Genomic DNA, 14705 nt, shown 5'->3' on the forward strand with positions numbered 1-14705 from the left:
TTCATTGAGCGGTAAACTGAGTTGTATATAGGATTTCTTTATAATTTTTTATTAGCACCGAGTTCATCAGAGAATCTTCATTTTGTTTCCTCAATCACATTCACTAATTCTTCATTTTATGTAATTGTATTTCCCCTTTTTTTCTAAATCAGGTTTCCCAGCAATTCATCTACTTTAAAATGTATCTCTGTGTTTTTAAAGTTTAATGTTTCAATTATACTGTTTTTTTCTACATTCTTATTCACAAATTTGTTTTATAATATTTATTATTTTCTTTCTTAACATGTCTTGAACTAAATATCCTGGAGTTTTAAAAACTATGCTTGTTATTTTATATTTTTTTGTTTCAGAACAAACATTTTATACTTAACATAATACATTTGACCTTGAATTAATTTTAGACTTTATCCCTTAATTTTTTCACTTGTTCATGTTTTTTTAAGTATTTTAGAATTCTAGACTCAGTTTCCCTTTTTTCTACTTGCCACTGGGAGAGAATTCTTTAATTTGTTAAGCGCATTGCTATTTGTGTTACAGTTTCATTTCTAAACTTTCTATTTTGTAGCTATAGATGAAGTCTACACAGTTTGTTCCTTAAGAGACTTCTTTAACTTCTCTTTGTGATTAAGATGTTTTAGTCACCGACTCAAAGAAATATACCATGGGCATTGTCCTCTTTCTTTCCTTGGTACGAAGTTCATTTACCTTGTTAAATACTGAATAAGCTCTATTTATTATATATGATTCTATTCTTTATCTCTTTGTTTATTTTTGCCAATGTATCCAATACTTCCTGTCGCCTATTAGAATCATCCACTACACTATGTCTTGTCCATTTTTTCTTGCATTTTTAATTTCCTTTATATATTCTAATAATTATGTTTTACACATAAGGGTTCCTTACCCATACATCTGCATGGTGAATTTTACCTCTTATCAATATAAAAATAACCCATTTGAAGTCATTTAAACTCAAATTTGATATTAATATTGCTAACGTTTTTCAGTTTTTATTTGTACTTATCTGCTGTGTCTTTGTCCAGCTATTACTCTTTAATTGCTCCACATTTTTTTAGATATGTCTCTTGTCGATGGACTTCAACTTGATTCTGTTTTTCAATCTAGTCCGAAAGTCTGAATTTGGGGAGTTTGGCCATCCATGTTATCTCTGAGATTATTTCTGTTATGCCTTATTTTTTAAAAAATATTTTATTGTTTTTCCTCTCATTTTTTTTTACTGAAAAGATTTTTTTAGCTTTTTTTCTTTAGTAATTCAGAAAGGGTGAATCCTGTTTTTATTCTACATGTGATTCTTGTTACATTTCCTTTTAAAAAAAAAAATCCTACTTTTCTCTGGTTACCATTAACACTGAGATACTACGCAATATCTTTTCCTCAGAAAAAGCAGAGATTCAACACATTTACTTTTTCCCCTCCTGTGTAATTTGCCAATTTTTGCTGACGTCTAAAATCTTAAATCAGATACTTAATATTAAATTACTTGCATAAGCTTGCCCTTTTCTTGCGATAATTATTTCTTGTATTGGGGCTGCTTGTGTTGTGATCACCGGAGCAACAACCATCAAGCTCTTGGGTGCGGTGGGGCTGAGTCCCTCTTCCCGCTGGCCTGTGACTTCTGCGGCCTGCAGGCCCGCTGCAGGGTCCCCGCAGTTTTCAGGGAGGGCCCAGCAGCTGCGCGTCCGGCTCCCAGCACCGCTGCAAACAGCCCCTGTGCAGCCAGCTCAAGTCAGCAAGCCAATCACAGCACCTTGCAACGGCCAGGGGAGGGAGGGGCCGACGAAGGGCACGGGCTCTGCAGCGCTTTTGTTTGCAGCTGCCCAGGTGTTGCTGAACTATGACCTGCAGGGTGGAGAGCACGTGGGTCAAGGGTCAAAGTATTTTTCTCTAAACCTTTGCAAAATCAACGTGCTGTCACCTCAATAACGTTGCTATTGTTGGAGAGAACTCTATCAGCCACCCAGTCTGTCCCAAGATACAAATTGTGTAGGGAGGTGGTGGAGTATTCGAACGGACGTTTTTTTAGGTAAGTTATTCAGGTAAACGACTAACAACATTAAGAAGACCATTGGCAACCTTAAGAACTCTGTTCCGATGAAAGTGAAATGGATTTGGACTCTTTGTAGGCCAAAGGCGCTACTCGCAGGCTAATTCTTACTTCTTTCCAGGTAAATGGTTTTCAGCCCAGGTATGTATTTCCTTTTACCTTGAAGTTCAAGGTGGAAAGAAATCCACTCATTGTCCTGGTTCTCATGAGGCCTTCTGATTCCTCGGTGGTTATTTCGGCTTCTCTCTTTGCTCCGCCCTCCTACTGGGGAGTCCCCGTGACCAGCCCCCTATGGTCCCCTATCGCATTATTGACTTATTTACCCCTTCTGTCCAAGCGTCCCCGAGTTCCGCCATTCAAACCCTCCGGTACTCAGGGCGGCCTCCCCAGACCACGTGTTCTGGAGGGGGCCATGCGGCAACATGAGTCCGGGTCAGCCCTCTTCATGGGCCCTTTCTGGAGGGCAGTCCTCCTCTCGTTAGGAAACACCTGTATTTTTGTCTGCCTGGCTCACGGGCATCAGAAGGCAAAGGTGGGCGATTTTCACATCACAGTGAAAAAAATTTTCCTCTGGACAGTCAACAACAGCCCCAGACCAAGAAGGTAAATATGTACTATCCCCTCATCCTTTGCCACTTTTTTCCTTAAAAAAAAAACACACACACCCCGAAACCGCTGTTTGACGGGGCTGACAGGGAGACGCGGCCCAGGAACCGGGGGCTGGGCAGTCACTGGAGGTGGTGAAGGCAGCGCATCCTTTATCTGGCTCCGTATCGATCGCCTCTAACGAGCACCCGTGCAGCTGCGGCTAATGGTGGTACCGCTGGTGTTAAGGGCAAGTTCGGGAGAAGATTATCAACCCCAGGGGCTTCACAGTGGCTGGCCGGCCCGGAGCCCTCGGGGCGCAGACGCACTTGAGAGGTCACTGAACCCAATGTGGCGAAGAGCCGAGCCTGCTGCCGGAAGACATGCGGCAGGAGTGGATTTTTTTTCCTTCCAACAGAGACTACAGGCATCAACAAAACCGTTCCCTTCTGCTAGTCATTAGTCCCTGACCCTTCCCCCGATAAGAAGGCTCCTACTGGAGCCGCCTCGTCCTAATTATGACTCATCAGACGGCAGCGATCCTACCCAATTAGTGGGGCTTAAGTGAGGGGCACTGGATGTGACTGGGGGCTGTGCCCGTGTGAACCAGGGAGGGGCAGGCGCCAGCCCCAACGCACACCTCCCCCCACCTCTCCTTACCTGGGGGGCCAGGCTGCCATTGGATCTGATTTGCTTGATATTCAATTCACTGTGTTGCCTGCCACCCCCCTCAGAGATCTGAGAAGGGCCCAATGAGCGGCCATGAACGGTGCCCAGGCCAGCGGCCTTGGAGGGGCGGCTCACCGGCAGACCCCTTGGGGCACTCGCAGTCAGATGTTAGCCCAGAAAGGGAGCCACAGGTATTAGAAAAGATTAAAAAAAAAATGACTGGCAAATGCCTTCGGGGGCCGGCCATGCTGCGCATGCTGGACTGTAATAGCATAATGGAGTAATTGCAGCTGGGGAAAGAACCCAGACCAGGGAGGAAGGAAGGGTGTGCAGAGCAAGAACAGGGGGGGGGGGAGGGAGGAGGAGGGGCCGGGGGAGAAGGACCCCAGCTGGGGAGGGCGCAGGGAATTACAGGGGCATCCTCTGCTTTGCCAACAGGCCCAAACCGCTATTTATTTTAATGCTGTAAATAAGCAATTTAAATATTATCCCAGTTCCATAATAAGTAACATGGAAACGCGATACCCTGTGGTTATAACAAATTATTTATTAGGGTTTTTAAAATTCTAAGGCAGCGTCTTTGTAACCAAGAGATTTCCTTTGGGTCAGATCATTAAAAATATGGGCGTGGCCTGCCATATCTCTTATCTCGGACACACAACAGAGAGCCACATTTTCTTTGTCACTTTGTCTACAGCCCAGGGAAGGTCTTTCACAGTGATTAGCCCCCCAAAAGTTCACACACCCCCAACACCCATCCTGTGTGCTTCCAGCCCTCTTCTCACATCTGCAGAGGGAGAGAGGAGCCAGCCGGGAGCACCAGGGCTGGCTGCCTGAGAAGCTCCTGTTGGGGGGTGGGGGGACGAGGGCGGGCGCTGCAGTGGGCACATTAGAAACAGCGGTTCCACACAGCAATGCTGTTGCAGAGGTTCGCTTCCCGTCTCCCTCCCACACTGCCTGGAGAGTGTCGCGCTCAGCAAAGTCCACAGTCAACTTCCCCAGGAATGAAAGTGCATTTACTTCTACCAGCAGGACATGCAAGAGAGTACCGGCTGAGATCACAACTGTTAGCAAAGACGTACGTTCCTATGGTATGTTTTCTATTCCTCAGTAACCCTTCAAGTATACTGCTACAGAATCCTCTTTCTGGCCCAAAGTTAGAAGCACGTGGAGGTCCATCAAACTGGAAGGGCAAACAATGGAAGCCAGTGTGGCTGCGGTTAGGCTCCCAGACAAAGGCCCAGACCCGCCCGTGGGGGCTCGGCGGGGAAGCCTGCGTGCTGGGGCGTCAGAGAAGAAAGTCCGCCAGGAGCCCGTGGCCCGGAGCTCAGCGAGCCTTAGACAAGGCGCACGGGGAGGGAAAGGGTTCCCGGAGGTCATCCCAAAGGAGCAAAGAGCAGACAGGAGCACTCCAGGACGACATCAGCCAGTCCAGGGAGGCTCCCAAATACCTTAACGGAGTTGACATACCCAGAGAATGACGGACGGAACCACGCACAAAACACTGTGCAGGTGACTTCTTTGTGAGAAGTGCTTTTCTTTATTTCTACATATCCTAAAATGAGCCCACATCGGTCTAAGAATCAGAACGTGAATTTATAGAAAAACCCGGCGCAGACTGTGAATGCACATGTTAGCTGGGCAGAAGGGGCATATGAAGGACAAGTGTGGAAACAGGAGCGGGGCTGAAGCCAGAGGTCAGAGGCCCTGAGAGTCAGACTGGGGAGCCACACCGGTGGGAGGCGCTGTGGCTCAGCTTGGGAAGCACCCCTGTGAGGAAGTGCCGCGTCTTGTGTCCTAGGTCCACCTAGTTCCAAAGGCGTGGCTTCTACACTCACCCGCAGGGCTGCAAGCGGAGTGATCGGGGCTCCATCCGCCCGGTGGCACAGCGGAGACTGAATGTTGGTTGGGAAGGATGGAGCCGTCAGGGCGCGCAGGCGCTTCACAGCAACACCGGGAAAGCAGCAGATGTAAAGCATCTCCACACACCTACCTCTGAGCTGGCGTGGGGCTGGCTCCCAGGGGCCCCAGGCCCCATCTCTGCGCTGGGGACCTTGAAATAGCAGGGAGGTTTGCGTTCTCTGCGCTCCTTTGGGCGCAGTAAAGCCAGAGGAGCCCCCTTGTTCGTCCACATCTGCGACACAAAAATCCAGTGGGCAATCAGATCCTCATTGAACCTGCCAGAACTCAAAGTTGCCCAGAGCTCTGCCCACCCATTCACTCCAGGGCTGGGATTTCCTCTCAAACGAGGCCCCGGGGCTGTGGAAGGTACGTCGTCGCGATGGCGTCACAGCTCGGGGTCAGATGCCGAATGTTCCGATGCTCAGTAGAGGACAAGGTCTATCCAAAGCGGCCCTGCAAGGCTGGAGACAGTCCTGCAACAACGCAGAGGTGCAGCGAGCTGCCCCGGGAGAGGGTACCATGGCCAGTGAGACGGTGTCGGGAGAGAACCTGGGGATCTTGCATCCCACGTCCCAAGGTAGGTCGGGGAAGTCCCATTCTGAACATGCCAGACACCATCCACAGGCCAGGCTGCAAGACTGCCACCACACTCACCTGGGCTGAGTCCAGCCACAGTGCAGTCCAAGGCTTTTCTTTGGGGACGCCCAAGAAGGTGGGGTGGACACCCCAAGAGTGAGCACCCCAGTCGGCACACAGTGTGTGTGCATCACAACTAAAGGGTGTCTCTTCTCAACTGGGTCAAGTACCGCAGAGGCTAGAGTCCCCAGACACCAACCCCACTTAGTGTGGGCAGTGGCAGCCTTCCTTTCAGACTCCCCCTCCATGACAAACAGGTGAGGGACTGAATGAATCACAGAGGCTGCAATCACACAGGGCTTGTCCTGGCCCAGAAGACAGGTAGATTTCAAGGCCCTTGGTGCCCCTACTGTGAGGTTTCTGGCATGAGACGAAATTTTCCCAGTGACAGGACACAGCCACTGCCATTTCCCAGTCTCCGTCTCTGGATATTGTAAAGTCACAGAGAGTCAAAGCATCTCAGCTCCGGAAGGAGTTTTTGTCCCTTTAGTTCAGAAAACAACTCTCCCGAGACGCCATGGCTGGTTGCGGGCAGGGTGGGGCGGGCGCCAGGCCCCTCATGTCTGGAGCTGGGGTCCTTCCACTGCCACAAGGGGGTTTCTGGCCTACCCAGGGCCTTATCATTTAAGGGGACACATGAGGTCTTGGCTCCAGACCCAATCAGCCCAGACACCAGATGTCAGCTCTGCCAGTGGACCCTTCTGCCCCCCAGAGCTCAGCTCTCCTTGCCGGGCAGCACTGCTTTAGAAGGTCACCTGGCCCTCGGGCTCTGGTCCCTGCTGACCTCTCCACACACGCAGTCCACTCCCCCATTCCCACACTGTCCCTGACCCACATGGGACAGGCGAGGGCACAGCTGCAGGGAGCAGTATTGGCAGCTTCACGGGAACAGCTAAGCTCACGGTTCCACTCCGAACGATGGCCGGTGAGCAGGACGCTTTGTGCAGAGCGCTCCAAGGGACAGTTTCCCCGAGACCAGCCTTCCCCCCATGGCCACCTCGAGGAGCCTAATCAAGGAGCCCATGGACCAGTGTCCCACTGTGTGTGGCCACGCGGATCCCAGGAGGGGCCGAACTTGAACCTGGGAACCCAGAATCTTGTTTGCCCATCATCTTTCTTGAAAAAGCTGGCTCCAAACAGTGAAAACTCACACGAGGCCACAACAAAAACGTCTGAGGATGAATGTCCTCTGGTAGAGGCGTAGGTGTGCATCCTGGCTGTGGTTGGAAGGAGTTTCCCGGGTCCTGTCAGCACCTGCCCCCTGGTTGTAATATCGAACTAAAGCTACACAGGATGCTGCCCCTGCAGAGACAGGGGCAAGGGTGCACAGGCTCCGCATCAGAGCAGTCGCAAGGCGCCAAGTCAGCCCCGGTGGGAAGAGCAGACGTCTGTAGGTTGGGTGCTTTTGCACCCAAAGGGCAAGAAGGCTGGCAGTACAAGAAAGTCGTTCCGTTTTTCTTTTTTTTTCCTACCCCTTACCGCAGCACATGTTCACTGATTTTAGAGAGAGGGGGAAAGGAGAGAGAGAGAAACATCTGTGTGAGAGAGAAACACCCATCAGTGCCTGCCTCCCACAGGCATCCCAACTGGGGATTGAACCCGCAACCTTTTGGTCTACAGGACAATGCTCCAACCAACTGAGCCGCCTGCCCAGGGCCTATGTTCCTCTTAATCTCAGAAGTATACGCAGGTCAGGGGCTCTTTTGGATCACCATCTCTCTTCCTATTCTGCCTGCACCCTCCTCTCTCCACAGTAAGATCCTCCGCTCGGCCGCACTCTCCGCAGCCCGTAGCAGAGGAGGCCGAGCTCGGGAGCTGGGGTAAAGCAGCTGGAAATGTGGCCATGCTTGGGAACACTGCCAACGCCTACCATGTCCACCATTTGTGGAGAGCGTGTGTCGCAAATACCCCCTGCTTCGCAAGCCCTGCGTGAAGGACGTACCCCATTGCCCAGACTCAGGAATTCATCAGCCCGATGATGACACTGGCCCAACTCAAGGCTGTGATTTCCAGTTTTATGGTGGCTTTTTATAACTCGAGGGTTACACCCCCTAAATGTCTCCTTTTGTTAGCCTGACAGATTCTCGATCCTTCTGTCATTTCCACAGCAAGTTTTAAAGGTCTTCTGTTTATCTTCCTGTCTTCAGGGTCTGCAGCCACCGCTGATGTTTCTGGAACAAATCTCACCCAAAGTTTCCATCCGCACCTACTGTGGGCGATAAAGCAGCAGTGAAGCCGTGGCTGAGACCCATGGCTCAAACAAGGAAGCACAGTTTCCCAGACTCACCCAGACCCACAAGTAGCATGGCTAAGAACCGGGCAGAAACTAACTAAAACGAAACTGCTTGCTCACTGCGGCCCTATAGCACCGGAGCCGCCAGGACTCTGTCCCGCCTGTAACAGAGACACAGGGCAAACCAGCTCAAGCGAGAGATCGTCCACTGCCCAAAGGACCTGGGGACTCCAGGGCCCACTGCCCAAGTGACTGGAGCCCAAGGTCCCCCAGGTGCTTCCCTCCCCACCCTGTGCCCTCAGGCCGGTGTCTCTGGGGCTCCATCCACACTTCTGTCCTTAGTCCGTGATTCCAGAGACAGTGAGCTTCCTTCCCTCCTACAAGTCCCAGCCAAGTGTCTGGGACTCCGTGTGGCCCAAGGGCGTCCTGAACCCACTTCTAAGACAATCATTGACACTGCAGAGATGCAGTGATGAGGCCCTCGGACTGAGCACCAGGGACCCAGGAAGACAGCGGGGGCAGGGGAAGGGGTGCCAGCTAGACCTCAGAATCTGAGCAAGACTATTTTAGGCTCATTCTCCAAAGAAAAAGATACTGAGCGGACAAATATATATATATATATACATCTAGTGAGCGCATGTTTAACTGTGACGGAGGGTCAGAGTGGACTTTTGTAGCTACTTCAGATGCAGTCCCATTTTTAACTTAAAATCTTACAGTTCTGCAGCTGGGGACCTGACTGCATGGGGGTGGGATATGACTTGAGAGAATTTAATTTGCAAAACAATTATGAAACAAAAGAAAGAGCAGGTGAGACCCAGAGTGGCCTGCTTTGAGCTCGGGTTGATAGTCTGAATGTGATGGTGGCTTTATGACTGTTTGAACTTGGCCTCATTGTCAGTCGCAACAACAGAGTGCCGTGGGATCCCGCTGCCTGGGAAAGAAAGATTCCACTACTGCGGTCATTGGGAAAAAGACTATCTTTGCTCCCAGACTCATTGTTTTTATTCACAAAAGAGGAAGCCACACAGCACACAGGTGTGATCTTCCTCCAAGGTCTGAGAAGCCCTGCCTTCCTCTGGAGACAGCATTCTGGGGGCTGTACTGAAAGAGCGCCGAGTACCGCTAACGGTCTCCTGTTGGCCAAGAACCCCATGTATCCTTGAAGTAAATAATGCAAGAAACAATCGTTTAAATATTTTGAGAAGCAGTCCTGTTCAAATTGCTTAGAGAGACCACGTGGAATCTAAAGAAATCCCGTATCTTCTGGACCAAGAAATTCCCCTCTTTTAGGAAGAATACTCTAAAAAGTGAGGACACATTTTAAAATTCAAACTTTCAAGGCTCCCATAGAATCTGGAGATGTTTTATTCACCAAGGGTTTTTTGTTTGTTTGTTTGTTTTTGTTTTTTGGTAGCAACAGAAACAGACCTCAAAGAAGCTGGGGAGAAGGGAGGGTGCTTGATGCAAGCAAGTGGAAAGTTACAGGGGTGGGTGGGGTGGAGCCAGGTCCCTCCATGTCCTCCCAGGTCCCTCCATGTCCTCTTCTACTAAGTCTGGCTTTATTCTCCCAGCTAAGCTTCTTTCTGAGGCCAAGACCAGGGTTTCTGGAAGCTTCTGGGCTCCTATCATCCCAGTCCCAAAACTAGAAATCTAAAAAATATTTTAACTCTCAGCTTTGATTAGATGTAGATGAAAGTGCCACATGACCATGTCCAAACCGATCACATGACCAGAGAAGAGGGCAACGTGGGTGCCCCACCCTCCTCACAGGGGGGTCCGGGGCAGAGGGGCGGGGTGGTTTTCAGAATTGCCTCCGGGCCCAGCGAGCGCTCAGGGCTCATTGCTAGAGTGCGCCTCTCCAAGCCCCACCCAGGAGCGGTGGCATCCGTACTGAGATGCGTCTCCCAGCACCCACATCAGCATGCTGCTTTCTTCACTGACATAATCCTGGTATCAAAACAAAAAGGTCTGTTGGACCCAACAGTGTGTTCAGTGACGTATTTGGTTTCACGTGTCTGAGGGACGTCTCTGCAAGGTCCTCTGACAGGTCTCCAAGAGGCAAAGATGAAGGAGAAGTGCAGGAGCTGCTCCTTACCGTCTGGGAGAGGGCAGACCTTACACACAGCGACAGCAGAGTGGTGGCTGATGAGCCTTAGGTCACGGTCCTAATGGCAACCCTCGAACGAGAGATCCGACTTCTCATTCAGAAGGAAATGCTCCTCAATGGGGCCTCTAAATAGCAAATACCATCCAGGCTCCAGATCTGCAGGCCCCTCCCCACCGGGGCCACAGGGGCGACGTTGGAGGTCCCGAGATCGGGCCTGTGCCCTGGTACCTGAGTAACCCCGGTCACCCTAGCCCAGCCTCTGTGCTGGTGCCACCGTCCCAGTGGCGGATTCAAACCGGCCTTTGCCACCGAAGCTCAGGACCTCACCTTGAGCTCTCCTCTGCTTGCGGATGTGAAAGCCCCATGTGGACCGTTCCAGAGCCCTGCCAGCTAGTGACCCTTGCTAATTAACACGAAATAAAGAGCGCCAGCGCTGTGCAGCAGGCCCAGCCTGTCTCTGCAGCAACTGTCAGGGAGGAAGAACCCAGAGTCTCACAAAGGGAAGAGCCGGAGGTCCTGGGCTCGCTCAGGAAATGGGAAGGGAACGCACCCCTTCACTTTTGCCTGCCAGCGGATGTCTCCATCTCGGAGGACACCCGTCTGCCTGTCGGCGGGTTGCAGCCTGGTGGGTCAGGCATGGGGGCACGGGGCTGGCTCCAGCCAGCAGACCCTGGCTCTGTCTCAGCTTCGGACTCCACCTTAATGGCATTTCTCACAGACACACATTAATTCGACATGGTTCCAGCCACAGAAAATGCCACCTTCTTGGGCCACGGTTTGAAACATTCCCTTCCCGTCCCTCTGGTTCCAAGACCGAGTCTTTCCTCTGTGGGGCGCTGCAGAGCTGCTGCTGTCCCAGGCCCTCCCTGTCCCTGGACCCCCCCCATCCCTGTGTTTTCTCCAGCAGCTAGCTGGTGGCCTCCAAAGGGTTGGCATCCCTCCTTCCCTGTCCCTGGCCTTTTAGGGGCCTTGGTGAGGCCTCGTCATGCTGACAGTGGGCCCCAGTGGCGTCCCTTGCAGTGGCCACACCTGCCCCAGTCTTCCTCGGGGCCTTTGCAAGAGTGATGGCCAGTTCCAACCTTTTGTGCCTTTTTATTAGTTTCTTCTAATGACAGGCAGAGAGAGAGAGAGACAGAAAGAGAGAAAGAAAGAAGGAGATACTGCAATAAACGGGACAACTGCAAGACCTGCCAGGAGATACGCATATCTCCACTAACCGATTCTCAATTCCCCCTTTCCTGGGGCTTAGCCCTCCAGGGTTTTCTCTTAGTCAGGACGCTGTTCTGTGCAAAACAAAAACACCAGGAAAGCAGCAGTAACAACAAAACAACAATAGCCATGGACGAAGACGGTGTGCATCCCGTTCCCTCGGATGAAGAGAACAGTGCTGCGTCTCCCTAATTCCACACGGTCTGTCAGCGCAGGAGGCTGCACAGAGCAGACACCCGAGTGCTGCACCATGAAAGGCCACGAATCGAGGTCTTTCATCTTGGAAATCTTTCGCTAAAAAAGAGAGCGAGAGAGAAAGAACATCAATCAGGTATTATTTCCAATTATTTTTCAAATTGGAACAGAGAAAGAAAACACACACCCGCATAAGCTTGACATGGTGTTACTCAAGTTTGTTGCTGGAAGGGAGGTCCTTGCTTATATTGAAGTAAAGTTCTGAAAATAAGCAAAGAACAGATTTATTGATTTTGGGGGAGTCTGGGTGTAAAAAAGAGAAAGAATAAAGAAATGCTCTTTGCCCGCTCTGTCCAAATGACATCCCAAGTGGCCTCCCTAATGGTGGGGGAGGGGAGGGGGCAGGTGCCTACCCGGCGCGTGGACAGAGTGCCCTAAGGCTAGGGCTAATGGTATTGGCTGAGGCTGCTGTAAGCCTCTCTTTTCTAATAGCCAACTTTCTATGTGCGAGAAGACAGACAGATATTGATTGGGCCAAATGCCCTTGAGTTGACAACATCTGAAATGAAAATCCACAAGGCTAGCACAAACTTTCCGCAAGTTCAATTTCTCGAATCTGATGATGACATTGGACTGTGAAACCATTCACACATGGAAAAGGCCTCTCTTTTCTGCACCCCCACTTGGCACCTGTAATTGGAGGCAGTTCATCAGACTCGTTATTCAAATGTCGACCAGAAAGTGGCCACTTCAGGCTAACCTTGGCGGCATTAAAGAGAGACGCTCTCCGGTGCGCACTGGGCTAAAGCCACAAACGTGGGCCGAACCTCCACATCGCCCCCCGCCCCAAAGCCGTGGCTGTGGGCAGCTTACACATGCGTGCTCTAGGAAGCGAATGCAGAGGCGCTTCCAGGAAGTTATTGCCAAGTCTCACCCGCGGAGAGTGTCCTTGAGTCTGTGACCGGGCACTGGGTGGGTATTGGGCTCCTGTTTTCCTGCCTCCACTACGCTATTACAAGTTCTGTTCTTTTCCTTGTTTTCTGTCTGAAATAAGATGCTGAAGCTGCAGTTCACGATTGTTAAGGGCCTGGGAATCAGAGGCTCACAGCGCTCTATCTAGCTCTTACTAAACACGCCTCTGTATTCCACAAATTCCTCTTGATCGATACATCGACTGCTGTAGAAACCTTAAATAAAGCACCATTAAATTGAAAGTACACATTGTTCTTGTCTTAGTATGTTATTTAGAAGCATAAAAAGGCAAAACCTTTCGGAACTGGCATCCGGATGTTTATGCCAAAGAAACTGCAGATGGAATACGTACTAAATTTATTCAGTCATTGATTGGGAGAGCTGGTCCTTTATGGCTTCACGTTCCTTCCTCATTAATCTTAGTTAACCCTCTCAAAACAGTGCCGCTTTGTGGTTCCAAGTATCGAAAGCCCGCCCCGCAGAGAAGGCAGGTTTGTGAGACAGAGTTGATTCCTGCCATCGGTAGATGCGTTGGCAACCCTCTCTTAGAAAATGCCACTGCTTTCTTTTCTGAAAATATCAAAACAAGAGAGGAACAGCCTTCCGCAAGACGGGTGGGGAGACAGAGGAAGGGCCATGGCAGAGCCAGAGGTGGCCCACAGAATGGCCCGGCTGCAGGGGGAGGACCGCCATGTTGCCTCAGTGGCAGTGACAGCATGTCACTGTGAGCCCAGTGTCACCAACAAATGGAACCAGACGGGGCCAGGCCCAGCTGCAGGGACCCAGCCAAGCAGTGCTTGGTGACTTCCACACTCCAGAGGACGTGCTCTCCCGTCAAACCCCTGCCTGGAGTTAGGGTCCTGGAAGCTTCCAGACACGCAGACACTCCCAGATGCAAAGGCCGTGCTCCCTGCTCCCCGGTCCGGCTGATATGTATAGAAACAATCACCCATTTTTCCAACCAGGCCCGACAAATGCCCTGCATCCCTCCTTCCTTGCCTGACTCTGTCTCCACGGAGGTTTTCATCTTAATGGCATTTCTCGCAGACACACATTAATTGGACAGGGTTCCAGCCACAGAAAATGCCACCTTCTTGGGCCACGGTTTGAAACATTCTCTTCCCGTCCCTCTGGTTCCAAGACCGAGTCTTTCCTCTGTGGGGCTCTGCCGGGCTGCTGCTGTCCCAGGCCCTGGTCTCCCCCCAGGTCCCTGCGTTTTCTCCAGCAGCTAGCTGGTGGCCTCCAAAGGGTTTGCATCTCTCTTTCCCTGTCCCTGGCCTTTTAGGGGCCTTGGCGAGGCCTCGTCATGCCGACAGTGGGTCCCAATGGCTTTTGGCGTCCCTTGCAGTGGCCACACCGGCCCCCATCTTCCTCGGGGTCTTTGCAAGAGTGACGGCCAGTTCCAACCTTTTGTGCCTTTTTACTAGTTTCTTCTAATCAGAGGCAGGGGTGGGGCAGAGGGGCAGAATATCAGAAAAATTTGAACTCAAAATTCTGAAACTCTATAATTCTAAAAGAAATAAGGCTCTTAGGGAAAAAAGTACTGACAGTCAAGGCCTACTACTAGCCCAAATGACAAATATTCCCTCAAGGACTCTGGACCCCCCCTGCCGCCGTGAAGCCCTGTATTTGATGCACCGAAACCTCACAAACGGAGTCTGGGAGGTGCAAGCCTCTTCTGAATTCATGAAAAGATCAACTTCTGAGTATATTTGAAAGATAAAGTCCAAATAATTCATAAGAAGCACAGAAGCACCAGACTAACTCCTGGGCGGGTGGGCTCAGGGGCCGCTGTCCCCCGACAGGGCGCGGACCCCAGGGAGGGATATGCGCATTGGACTCTGCTCAGCCAGCTTCAGGGGCAGGTTTTAAATGACAGACAGTTTTATTGCAAGAAAAACACACATCTCCCACCCCAGAAAAAGATGTGAGCTCAGCCCAAATGAGGAAAACAGCCCACGTCTGACACGAAAACTTTCACATGAGGCATGAAAAGGTCATGCGTCCTCCCGTGACATGTCTGGAGGAAGGACATATCTGGACATTTGGAAACAGCTGTTGGGGTCACTTGAGAGGGGGTATAACTTAGAAACACCCCAAACACCCAGAAGCAGCCGTGGGCACGGGGC

Source organism: Desmodus rotundus, chromosome 4, assembly GCF_022682495.2.
Source record: "Desmodus rotundus isolate HL8 chromosome 4, HLdesRot8A.1, whole genome shotgun sequence".
NCBI classification, from domain to species: Eukaryota; Metazoa; Chordata; class Mammalia; order Chiroptera; family Phyllostomidae; genus Desmodus; species Desmodus rotundus.